This window comes from Carcharodon carcharias, chromosome 4 (assembly GCF_017639515.1).
Source record: "Carcharodon carcharias isolate sCarCar2 chromosome 4, sCarCar2.pri, whole genome shotgun sequence".
Taxonomy (NCBI): domain Eukaryota; kingdom Metazoa; phylum Chordata; class Chondrichthyes; order Lamniformes; family Lamnidae; genus Carcharodon; species Carcharodon carcharias.
In genome coordinates this window covers 27,761,990-27,774,941 of record NC_054470.1, presented here as the reverse complement: position 1 = coordinate 27,774,941, position 12,952 = coordinate 27,761,990, and positions in this window count along the sequence as shown.

Here is a 12,952-nt window from a genome sequence, read left to right as displayed (position 1 = left end):
GTTTCTAAACCCCCATACAGCCTGACTCCTATCAAACTCTTGCCCAATTTAATTAAATCACACACCCACAGGCACACCCAGCCTTCTTTACAGAATAACACAATGGGCAGAATTTTACCCTTGTCAGGTGGGTCCAGCAGGGGCGGTTGGGAAGCCAACTGCTGCCCACGATTGGGGCCAGACTGCGATTTCAAGCTAGCAGGCCAATTAAGGCCCACCCAGCGTGAAACGCAAGTGGTAGTGCTCAGCACTGCAATTGGGGGCGGGGGAGGAAGGTGAGCAGGATGAGTGGGGAGCTTTGTTCATATGCGCAAGTGAGCATTTGAAAATCTCCCTGCGGCACAGAGCTGCTTCAGGGAGATGAAGTGTTTTAAAAATTAGAAATAAAGATTTTTAAAATGTTGTAAAACATGTCCGCACTCACGTGACTCTGTAAGGTTGGACGGGCAGTGAAAAATGTAAGTTATTTGATAGCTTAATAGCCTTAAAAGGCCTTTTAATTGTTGGCAGATGTGCTGCCAACTCCCACGCATGCCCGCCGACCGAACTATGGCGCAATTGTGCATTGACATCGGGATGGTTGCCCAACGTCTTTGCGCGTCATTTCTCGTTTGAGCGGGTCGGGCATGCGCCCAACCCCCGAGGTGAAAATTCTGCCCAATATACCCCAAAATATTTTTTTAAAATCCATTCTCACACTTTAAATGACCCAATTGCACAGACTAGAATTTCTTCACAGCTGACTCAGTGTAGGTTGCTTGCCAGTTAAGCTGGTATACTTTGAATCTGAAAAACAGGAGCAATGTTAATCTGCCAGTGTCTTTATTACGTTATTTCCATTAGTACATATTCAGCTTAATAGAGCACTCAAGAAGAAAAGCAAGACAATTTTCAGAAACTATTTTGAGCAAATTTGCTGCTTTGCCTTCTTCTTCTGCTTGAACCAAATGCTGGATGTCAATCTTGATTTGTAGTTGTTGTGTTATGGGTTTGATTTGGTGTCACATTGATGATATCTTGAGACTTCTATGTTTAAACACAAACTATTTATTGGTAATCCTCAACAATGTACTGATCACTGTTACTGCCATGCATGGTGCTGCTGCCATGCAAGTTCCTTCTAAACTGTTCCCAGTGTCTGTTACCACGTGACTCTATACATTATTCCATGGGTGGTGCTACTTACCAGTCCCACATTAGCCCATGCTCTGTCAAGCACCTTTACATTACAAAGGCATGCAGGCACACACAACATCCTCCTTTTCTCAAAAGGAAACTTTCCTCCCTTTTAACAGCTTTTGGCCAATGATCATATAATCTTTACTTACTACCCCTTCTCCCACACCTCAAGTAAATTCAGATGGTCTTGAGGCTTGACAGTTTTTCCACACCTCGGTCTGTCACGTTTGGAGGAATGGTAGTAGTACTCTGTGTTTCTGATACTTGGCTATCTCCAATTGATTCGCGTTTTGCACTCCTTTGGGTTGTATTTCTCTCCATTAACAACCCGTCTACTTTTTTCAGACACTGTGGGTTTGGCCTGTTCCTTCTGATGGGAATGTGCACTCTGTTCATTCTGAGAGTGGACCCGAATTTTCTTTTTCCATTGTGTACACCAAGTTCTTGCTGAACATTGATGTTTCACAAATGGAACCTTCATTTCCACTTGTTTCATAGTTTCAGTCAAACATTAATTTGTTGTTTTATTTTCAAATTGTTTTCAAGTTTATGAATCCTTTCATTCATCTCAGCTTTTTCTTCATCTAGTTCCTTGCACTTCAGTAGAGTTACATTTTCCAATCTAATTTCTGTCTTTTCTTTCTCTGGCTGCAACAGAACTTGTCCTTTTCCTTCATTTTGGTTTCACTGTTGGCCTGGTCTGTCTCCGGTGAAGTCTCAACTTCTTTCAGTTCTGTTATTGTGCTATTCATGGCTTCGGTATCTGCTCAGAGCTTGGAAAATTCTATGGCTTTTCCTTTCAATCTCTCCTCATTGTCATTCAGTTGGTTCTTCAACTCGTCTGTCTTTTTCTCGTAGTTTTCAGCTTTCTCCTTAAATATGAAACATTGCTGAGTCTTCACTGCCAACTGGTTCTTCAGTTTGTTCAGGGTGATGCTAAATTCATTTTGCTTCTCTTTGTAAGCTTCAGGAGGAACAAACTTTGAGCTGAGGGATCCTTGTAGCATGTGAAAGTTTTTCAATAGGTTTTCTTTTTCTTTGCAAAGCTCGTTTGCTTTATCTTGAGTCTTCCTGCAACCCAGCAGAGTCTCCTTGAGTTTCTTCTAGGGCAAAACTTTTCCCTTGCTGGGGGGGAAGTGCAGAAGCAGGCGTGAGCGGGTGGCCCTCCAATCGGTGCCCCCAAATGGGAGCATGCCGCCATTTTTCATGGGTGGGCCAATTAAGGCCCGCCCAGCGTGACGTCCACACGGAAGTGCTGAGCTCCCTGAGCGGGTGGGGGGACAACGGCAAATGTGGAAGTGCGCTCCTTCACGCATGCACACGAAGGAGCGCTCCAATCTCCCTGAGGCTAAGTGCTGCCTCAGGGAGATCGGTTCCCAAAGTGAAAAAGTTATTCTTCCACAAATTTCATTTACAATCCATGTTCCCTCAGTGACAATGTCACATGAGTTGGGACATGGACATAACTTTAAGTAAAAGTGAATCTTAGTTTTTTAATTCAGTCATGAAACCTCATCCCCCCTGTGGATGAGGCTTCATGCTTTTTCAGGTGGCTGTCAGCGCTCCTGACCTATCCGCCAGCCTTAATGTTGGATGAGCAGGTCCACTAATTGGTTTAATTGCTTTTTGAATGGCCTCAATAGACCGTTGACAGGTCGGCGGGTGCACAGCTGACTCAGCTGCACTCCCACCAACCTGAAAATGCAAATGATGGGGGATGACGTCGGGAGCTCTGCCCGACATCATTCTGTGTCATTTTACATGTCAGTGAGCGGGCCTCGCCCTCGTTCACTGACGGGAAAATTTTTGCACTACTGTTCTTCCATGCTGCTGTTTAAGACAGTCTTCATGTTGCTGAATGGTTACAAATTACTTTTGTATTTTATTTTGAAGGCCAATAAACTGTTCTTTCAACTGTTTATTTTTTTGTTGACCTCTTGCCAACTCAGTCTGGGCTTCAGTTTATCATTTTGTTGCTACTAATATTTTCAAGGCAACTTTTCTGAAGTAATATTCAATGTCCTTTTTAGATCCTCATGTTTTTCTATGGCTGCATGCTGAATCTTCAAAGAGATTTTAGAGTCACAACTTCTTTGTGTGCCTTTTCTGCCTGTTACTTCATCCAGCTGTACATCTGGTTAAATTTTCCCAATTTCTGCTTTGATTTGACGACTGTGGAATTGAGGGTCATTATTTCCTCCTGATACCTTTGTGTTGTCTCTGAAATTTGTTTGTTCAGATCTCAAACAGCTTGGTCCATTGAAGACTTCAGTTTATTGTGCATTTTCAATGGTATATACTCAGCTTGAATCTTGTGTTTCAAACCTTCGTTCAGCTCTGATGTGAACATTTTCCTGTAGAACAACTTAATTTACTTTTTGCATGTTTTGCTTTTTTTGAGTTACCTCAGATAGCTTTCCTTCATTCACAGCCATCTGCTCTCTTTGCACTGCCACGTGCTGTTGCAATTTGGGACCTGTTTCAGCATTTTCAAAAAGCTCTATTTTTAAGCCTTTCACTGCTTCTCCACCATTTCTTTCTTCTGCACTAAACTTTTCAGCCTGTGCATTTCATTGCACTGACATGGTCACCAATCATCTTGTGGTTTATTTTAATATTGTTTCCCCCTCTCTAGGGTATTTTGTTGCCCTCTTTCTGGGGTCTTTTGTTGCCCACAGTGCTTATTGGGGGTGTGCTGTGCCTTATTTTAGGGTCTATGCTCTCCACAGCTTGGAGTTGTGTATTGACCTATACATTGGCTGTGGAGTGTTTCACTTGCAAATGAACTAAAACATGAATAAACACATGTCAATTCTGGTTCCTTCTTTAATCCTGTAATTATCCTGTAAACTAAAACAGTTTTTCTTCAAGACTTCCACTCTTGGGTCTGATTTAGCCATTTCCTGATCCATAATGGGTCTGGCTCTTCTAGTTTTCTGTCCATGGCTGTTTTTTTTTTGTTGTTGCTTTTTTTGTAGTGGCAGCTGCAACTTTAGACATCGTTGCCTCTTTTAAGGCAATAACTTTTTTTTTCACTCAGGCTATCTGCAGTCTATTGGCTTCTATTGATTTTCATGCTTTTACAATTTTGGCAGGCTCCCCAGCGATCAGCCACTTCGTTTTTTTTTTAACTTTTAAACTTTTAAAACTTTTAGTAATATTTTTTAAAACCACTCTAGAAATTTTGTCCCTTAAACTCTGCAAGTTTTCTTCTTTGCTCTGTTTGCCCTCTGCTCTTTCTTTCTGTTTTTCACTTGCAGTTGTCGTCCAGCTTCTGCAATCTGCTAAGCCCTAGGACTGCCACCTACTTTACAATGTAAGTACAGCTTCATTTTTGTAATTTTGCTCACTCGTCTTGTGATCTGACCAGGTTCCTTCATGTTGCATCTTTCAGAGTCCTGCAATGAACCTCTACTCACTCTGGTGGATTCTTCAACTTCTAAGTTTGTAGTGAAGCTTCTTCAACTGTTTCTTCAATTTTTCTTCTTAGGTGCATATCTCACTAGCCAGGCTTCAGCTGCTTTCAGTTTTGCATATTTTGGGATTCTGTTCTGAATTCATCATTTAAATGTCACCTTTCACACCACCAATGATCACCATGTTGTGGTGATATGGGTTTGTTTGGTATCTCATTGATGAGATTTTGAGACTTGTATATTTAAATATCAACCACTTATTGTTAATCCTTAACTATGTACAGGTCCCAGTTACTGTCATGGTACTGCTGCTATGCAGGTTCCTTCTAGACTGTTCTCCGCATCTATTACCATGTGACTCTACATATCATACTATGAGTGGTGCTATTCTCCAGTCCCATGTTAACCCTTGCTCTGCTGAGCATCTTTACATTACAATGGCATACAGGCACACACAATAAACATGTTTGAACTTTACAATGGGTTGTAATCATTACTGTTTGCTACATGTCATTTGTTCCATTCTCCACTTGTTCAGTTATGATCTATTATTGCTGCCTTATGAAGATGGACTTTGAGCTAAAAGCTGCAAATGTAATTTATATAGGTTGCCATGACACCCAATATGTGATAGTCAAAATACGTATTTGACGGTAGTAGTTCTAATTATAAGACCAAATTTAATCCCCAGATTGCGTACGGTCAATTAGGGAATACACAGCTTTACACCAAGAGCAGTGTTATGCCATGTCACACATAATGGCCTGGAATTTTCTGAAAAATGGCGCACCCATGGCTTATGACACTATTCTTACCTAGCATTCCAGGAAATTATGGTGTAAATGATTTATGTTAGTTTTCACATCACAGCAAAATTTCCAGGACATTTATACTGCTCTGCTGAGACCCTCAATCAAACATAATGATATATCGACCTCCAATCAAAGGGGCAGTGATGGTGAATTTCCCTGATTGCCACCAGTTTTTTTCAATACTTGCACCTTGGTCTTTAAGGAAGCTGACAATGCTTGGTACTTGCTGATCTGATTGAGAAATGACTGTGGCCATGGAACCATCTGTCTCTGCTGCACTTTAATGGGTTGCTATGTCTGATGCTCTCTTACCCTGGCTGCTGACAACTAATGAATCATTTCAGCTGAGCACAAACATTGCAAACACTGTCGCTGACTCTGAGCCAAATCGCAAAGATCAGCAAAATACCTGAAGCTCAAGCAATGAGACCGTGGTGTTCCGGGTAAAAATAAACACCCATAAAACACCAGCAAGTCAGGTTCGGCAAGTGTTGCGAATTTATCAGCCCTTTCTGAGTTTACACTGAAGCTAGTTTCAAACAGTATTGTTTAATGGCTCTTCTGTTTAAGCTTGCTATTTATTTTTTTAATTGAAATGTTAATAGACCTTACAACTTAAATGAAATGCTCAATTAACAATGAAAATAATACCAATGGATAAAATGGAGCACCAGCAAGCCTCAACTGCCTGATTACTATTTTTTTTCTCGTTAATTGTCAAAAGTGAGCATCTTAATGAGAATTAAAATAAAAGATAGCTTTGTTAAAAATCATGCTGGTGATTAATTTATTCAACTTCCAATGCAAAAGTTGTAGTTCGAGTTCTGCTTCACTTTAACTCAGCATACGTGCATTTAAAAAACCCCACTCCAATACCCCCTCTCAGCACTGACCCACCCTGGCTGGTCCTGAGCCTCCATGCAAGTTGCCATTCTCCTGCTCCCCTCCTAATGCTGCAGGATTCAACAAAGAAAAGCGCTGACCTCAGACACAACTGCATAAAGCCGATTGTTGCACGCCACTTTTAAATAAACGTGAACCAATGTCGTGAAATTCTTGCGGCCACTGACTTTATCTTGCAGGTAGGTTGTAATTTATAAAGGTTTTATGCGAATGAGTATTCATGGTAAGCAAATGTTTCAAAAGTGGGAACCCACCACAGGAAGGCGTGAATTCACAAACACTCCACTGACAATCTCTGGATCTCAATCCATCATTGGGAAATTGAAATTTTGGCTCCCAGCTAATTTAATCACTCCACACCACATATTTCCCACTTTTACATAAAATTAACCACCCCCGGCAAAGATTTTCTCACACTGCATTGGGGCCTTGGTACACATTGTAAAGAGATGAAGGGATGTCATATATTCATGTTGGACAAGGAGGTCCTGCAGGCAACTGTGTAAAGACTGGGACAAAATAGCCATGGAAGTCAGTGCCAGGAGTCTAGCCATAAAGGCTTGGATGCAGTGCCGTGACAAGTTTAAAATCCTTAAGTGAATGTATCTTTAAATTCTGTATCGCACCAACTGCACCATTAGCCTCAAACGCTGCTGAATACAACACACTCCCATCAGTCACCTACAAACAATCTCTATCAATCAGGACTCATACCTAGCATTCATAGCTTCATCTCACACTCAGACTTAGCACTGCTGCAAGCCTCACACTCACATCTCACAGTTTGCACACACAACATTGAACAATGACAGCCTCATCACTCAAACACATTAAACCAAATATATAGGGTTACCAACACTGGCTGGACATATTTCAGGAGACGTAGACAGAAGTGACATCACGGAAAGCCAGCAACTTGGCATAAGCAGCTTCTAATGAAGAGCAAGAGCAGAAAATAAACCAACTTTAATTAGGCAAGCAGGATAATTTTGCAGTGAGGGTGAATAATGATTAAAGTTTAGAGGGATAAAAAGCTTTACTCACTCTTAAAGAGCTTGATACAAGACCTGACGCCATGGCTTCAAACAGGGATATTAAAAGCTGCTAAAACTGAGGAGAAAATATTTTTTCTCTCCCTCTCCATCTCTGTTTTTAATAAAGTGAAGTGATCTGAATGTCTGTTCTTGTCCATTGCACCCAGACTAACTTTCTCTGCTCACACCCAATACACGAATGAAACTCAAACCTCCCAATCTCATCGCAGCATGCCAAAATCTCAGCCAATCGGAACCCTCCTGGCTTTTTCTCGCTTGAAGGTTTGAATCTGACTGGGTGGCACAATGCTGGATGTGATGTCTCCAAGTGGCACTGGATCTTCACGGCACTAGCTGCCATTTTCTGGTAAGTTTTCACTAAAACACTGAAAAGCTTTGGGACATTTAAACAGCTTTTCACTATGCGAGTGAAGAGGTGAATGTGTAGGTGTGAAAGTGGGTAGGGTACTGGATAGGGTGGCAGCTGGATAAGGTGGGTGAGGTGGTTAGTCGGGTTGGGTTGGGAGGGCTGGTCAGGCCGGGGACTAGTCATGTCAGGAGGGGAGTTGGGTGGTGGGGACTAGTCAGACTAGGTGGGTTGGGAGCCGGGAGTGTCAGGGAGGGAATCAGGGGATCCTGTGTGGGGAGTCAAGGGTGTCAGTAGGTCATATAGTTACCCAGGAGTTAGACTAGGATTTATTCCGTCTAACACTTCCTGGGTAACTATTCGGGTAAGTAAGTCGGAAGCGTCTGAAGCCCCCAACTCTAAGTCAGGGCAGAATCATCCCAGATTTGCACTAAGTGCGGTAGCGGGTGGGAAAAACAACGTTTTGCCCGTCAGCTGCCATGGCGGCTTTTTACTCCGTAGCATCCCAATCCTGTTACATTAATTATGCATTCCCAGTAAACACACGTTTCCATGGCAGGCAGGTTTTCATTCGCCAGCCATACCATCACCTCGCTGCTTCAGCACACTGGGCGTCATATTTAAAGTTCAGCTGTGCGCACACCTCTCATTGCTTCTAGCCCAGGGCTGCCACATGGAAGACATGGCCCCGAAAGGCAAGAAAACTGCAGCACCCCGGTTTAAAGACGCATCCCTCAAGCGCCTTTTGGACGCAGTGGAGGTCCACGCTGAAGCCCTTTACCCCCGCTCATGCCACAGGATGGGCAGCAACGACACCAATCCGGCTTGGGAGGCAGTGACAGTGGAGGTCAGCACCAACACCCTCCAAAAGAGGACAGCCACCCAGTGGCCCAAGAGGATGAATGAGCTCCTCCGTTCCACCAGGGGAAGTTCGCTCCTCTCATCACTCTCAACTCACACATTCACAAACCCATCACACATCCACAGGGATCTCACACCAGGGGACAAGGCCACTAATTCTCACACACCCCATCACATCTCCATCAGGCTTATATCCTCTGGAGCTCGCATCCTCATCCTGTCCATGGCTCCGCTCACCACACAAACAGTCCACGCAGTGCCATGTGTCCTGCTCACACTCTCTCCATCTGTTTTCACGTGGGAGAAGCTGGCTCACATCAACAGGGAGAGGTCGCAGACTGGGGATGGAGTGGCCCACATTAGGCCCCTCACTCACATTGAGGAGTGTGCCATCGCGCTGACTGGTGAGGATGTGGACTGTGCCTGTGGCGACTGGGAGGTTGGCGGTGAACACCCATGTGATGATCCTTCACCACATTCTTCCTCTCTCAGTGCAACTGTGAGTGCTCTCCCTCCTGCTTTTAAATCTGCTGTCATTCACTAACTGTCTCTACCTTGGTTCACGGGAGCTCTGCCAAGTGACCGACATCTTTAACCAGCCACTCCCTCAGCTCCATCCATGTCCTCTCCTCCAGCCAAGAGGACATCTCCTCCATTAAGAGCTGAAATAAGCAGCCTAGAAGACCCATCACAGCGCTTACCCACATCCTCCACCAGCGCAGATGGGACCTAGATCTAGAGCAGGCTCGGGTGCACAATCTGGTGTCCACAGCAGGAGGAAGCAGGTTCAACTGAGCTCCCCGGCACTTGGAGGATTGCTGGAGAAGAGGCATCTGCGAGGTCCGAGTCAGATGATGAGCCTCTGGATTTGGCCTCCCAACTCATCCTGGAGAGTCAGCAGAAGGCGGGAGAAAACCATACGGAGCTGTTGGAAGCCCTCAACAGAGTAGCCCACAGGATGGAGGAGTGCGTCTGCCTGCTCTCTGATGCAGTGGTGCCCACATGTGCGCATATGGAGGTCTCCGTGGGGAGGATGGCGGATGCCATGGAGACCCTGGTCCAGCAGAATGCAGAGATGTGTGCAGACCAGCACTCCATTGTGGGAGCCATGGGTGAGTTCCTGCAGTGGCAACGCGAGAGGGAAATGGGGAAATGGGGCATCTCGACGTTGTCCCAGGTGTTCCTCCCCTCAAGGAGTCAGGCTGGGGCCCTCAGGCAGCCGAAGGGACAAGGAGTGGTAGCTGGACACCCTTGGGCCATCCACTCTGGAATCTCAGATGCTGTCCGCTCCCTCCGAGTCCCCTTTGCCTGTGAGCCCCTCAACCTCATCTTCTGTCACCACAGAGGGAGCAGCTGACCCACAGGAGGACAACCAGAGCAAGCTGGAGCCCCCAAGGCCTCGGCTCTGCAGACGATCCACGCCAAAGTCATCGGAGGCAACAGGGCCAACAATTGCACAGGCTGTCCCCACCCCTGCTGTGGATGTCAGGGCAGCATGAGATTCTGATCACAGTTGGTTGCATGGGGAACACATTTTGTCACTTTACAATCTGGAAATATATTCACTTTCACTGAATAATGTGTAATGGTGTCTTTCGGCTTCGTGAGTCTTTCCCTACCAGCCCCCCACCCCGGAAGTTCAGCTGCACGCAGCCAGCCCATGAGTGAATCTGGAGGGAGGTGTTAGTGCGTGTCAGTTTGTGTGGGCCAAAGCCTTTTGCAGCCTCATGCAAGCACCTTCCCACGCACGTGGATCCTTCCTGTCTCAATGTCCAGAGCATTTTCAATGCTGCCTGCTGGGATTCACTTTCAGTTGTCCATCTGAGCTGACCCGCATCTCCACCCACCCACTGATCGCACTCCCATGTAGTACCTGATCTCGCCCACCACGACTCTCGTTTCATTTTCAATTTAGCCAGCATGGTAGTAATACAGATTTTCTTCCACTCCCCCATCCCCACCCTCAGTCACCTATTTCATTTTCCCAATTACTGTTGACTCCACCCCAGCATCACTTTCCACCTCCCCTCCGTGACCTACCAGCCGCAACCTTTTTCTTTTGGGGATGCTCAGGTGAACGTGCATGTTCCCTTCCTTCCCAAAAATCCCACCCCCCCATCCAAATTAACCTCCGGGCCTCCTCCTTCCCACCCCCAGGGTCTATGTTTGCCTCCGAGTCCTCACCACCCACCCTCACCATCCCTTCTACCAATACCATTGAACCCTCATCCTCTCACCCTACCGCCTCACTTTGCTCTCGGTCATTCTCATCAGTCCCTTGTACCACCCTCACCTTCAGTTCATTCCCCAGGAGGCACTCATGGACTCTCCAGAGCCCTCCCTTGCTCATTCATCCCCATCTCCAGGCTCCTTACTCCCTTAGAACCCCTCCCCCCTCCTGGAACCCTTGGAACTCCTTCCCTCCCAGGCCTCCTTGCCCTCCCTTGAACTCCCCCACTCTTAGCCCTTCACCCCCCACCCTCCCAGACTCTAGCCCCCCCCACTTAGTCCTTCCCCCTTCCTGACTCCTTCAGACACCCTCACTTCTTCCTCCACCCTTATTCCCTCCCCTCTCCATGCTCCTTCCTACACGCAGACTCCTTCCACTCCCTGGACCCCTTCCACTCTCCGATCTCCCTCCCTTCCACCTTCCCTTACACCTACCTCCCCAGTTGCTGTCTTCTCCCCTGTTGCCACCTCCTCCCTATGTACTCCCCCTCAACCTCCCCTGACACCTTCGTCCGATCCCTCCCAAACTCGCCCCCTGACATCCCGGACACCTCTTCCTCTGCCAGTCGATCCTAGACTTTCCTCTCCCATCCCCCGGTACATCTTCCTCTCCCATACACAGCTCGACCTTCATCTCCACCCCCTCGACCATCACCTGTTGGGGGCAGACCACCAACAGTGACTTTCCACCTTCTGTGAGCTGCTTTGCGGTGGAGCCATGTCCATGAGAATCCACCCAGTATGTTATGGATGTTCCTCCAGGGTCCCATTGCTGTCGGGTTCCAGCATCTTCTGCTCCTCGGATGTCCGCGATGTGAGCAAGGCCCTGGCAGTAGGCCCCGACTTTTGCACATCACACTGGTCACGACATGTTCGGCACCAGTGTGTTTTCCCGCTGATGTGTGCGGACAATCCAGCGTAGGGGGATGATTCCGGCGGGCTGGCTTTATAATGATGTGCAGATGTATTACAATGAGGTTCCTGATGTCTGACAGTGGGAAGCGCAGCCCGCCATTGTCAGGCTGAGCGGACGATCGGAAGCTGATTTTTGGCCTTCTCGCCATATTGTTCATTCATGCCACCGAAGACACCTGACGCTAGTGGGCACGGAAAACTCCACCCTCAGTGTCAGAGACGTTTTTGGAGGGTCCCAGAGAGCAGGGAAATTCCCATCAGAAGGTCAAACTTCCTGGGCAATTCCCATCGAGTCAGTGCGTCGGGACTTCCGCAGGGTCCTGAAGCGCATCTTGGGGATACGTTTGGTCTCTGACAATCTGGTGACTGGAAGATCTGGGCCATTGTCGAAGCATCCCAATGATCTGCTCCAGCCCATTTCATCGTATGAAATGAAATGTGAAATCCATGGGTGTTGTTGTATGCAAAGAAACAGTGGCGTGTTGGTATTTCAGTGGACTGGTAATTCAGAGGCCCAGGTTAAAGTCTGGGACATGGATTCAAATCCCATCATGGCAGCAGGTGGAATTTAAATTCAATATCTGGAATTGAAAGCCACTCCCTCAAATGAGTGAGAGATCATCTCTCAGATGATCACGAAACATTTGTCACAAAGACCCATTTGGTATATGAATGCCCCTTTCGAGAAGGAAATCTGCCATCCTTGTCTGGTCTACATGCGACTCCAAATCCATAATGTGGTTAACTCTGAAATAGCATAGCAAGCCACCTGGGCAACAAACGTTGGCCTTGCCAGTGACACCCACATCCCATGAAAGAAAGGGTACATTTTTTAAAAAACATGTACATGCGCAATGGACCAGAATCATGGGCAATGTCATCATCAGATGGCCTTTGTTGCCCGGGCATCATGCTTTGGCTGTCATGGTACTTTAAATCCGGTTGGTACAGTAGATTCCCACAGAATGAAGGCATCATGACTGCTGCCAGCTATGACATGACATGGTCACACACCACCTGGATGTTGAGGGAGTAGAATTCTTTTTGGTTCCAGTACATCATGTGTCCACGCAAAGCAGTTTGTGTGTAGTCAATGGTCCCCTGACCAAGTGGAAATCTACAATCCATAAAAGCTCTTTGCTTACTCTGCCTTCTTGTCACTAGCAAGAGAGAATGAAATGTATTCAGTTCTTTTTGTACACGGAGTTTCAATTATACCCGCTTAGACAACAATGG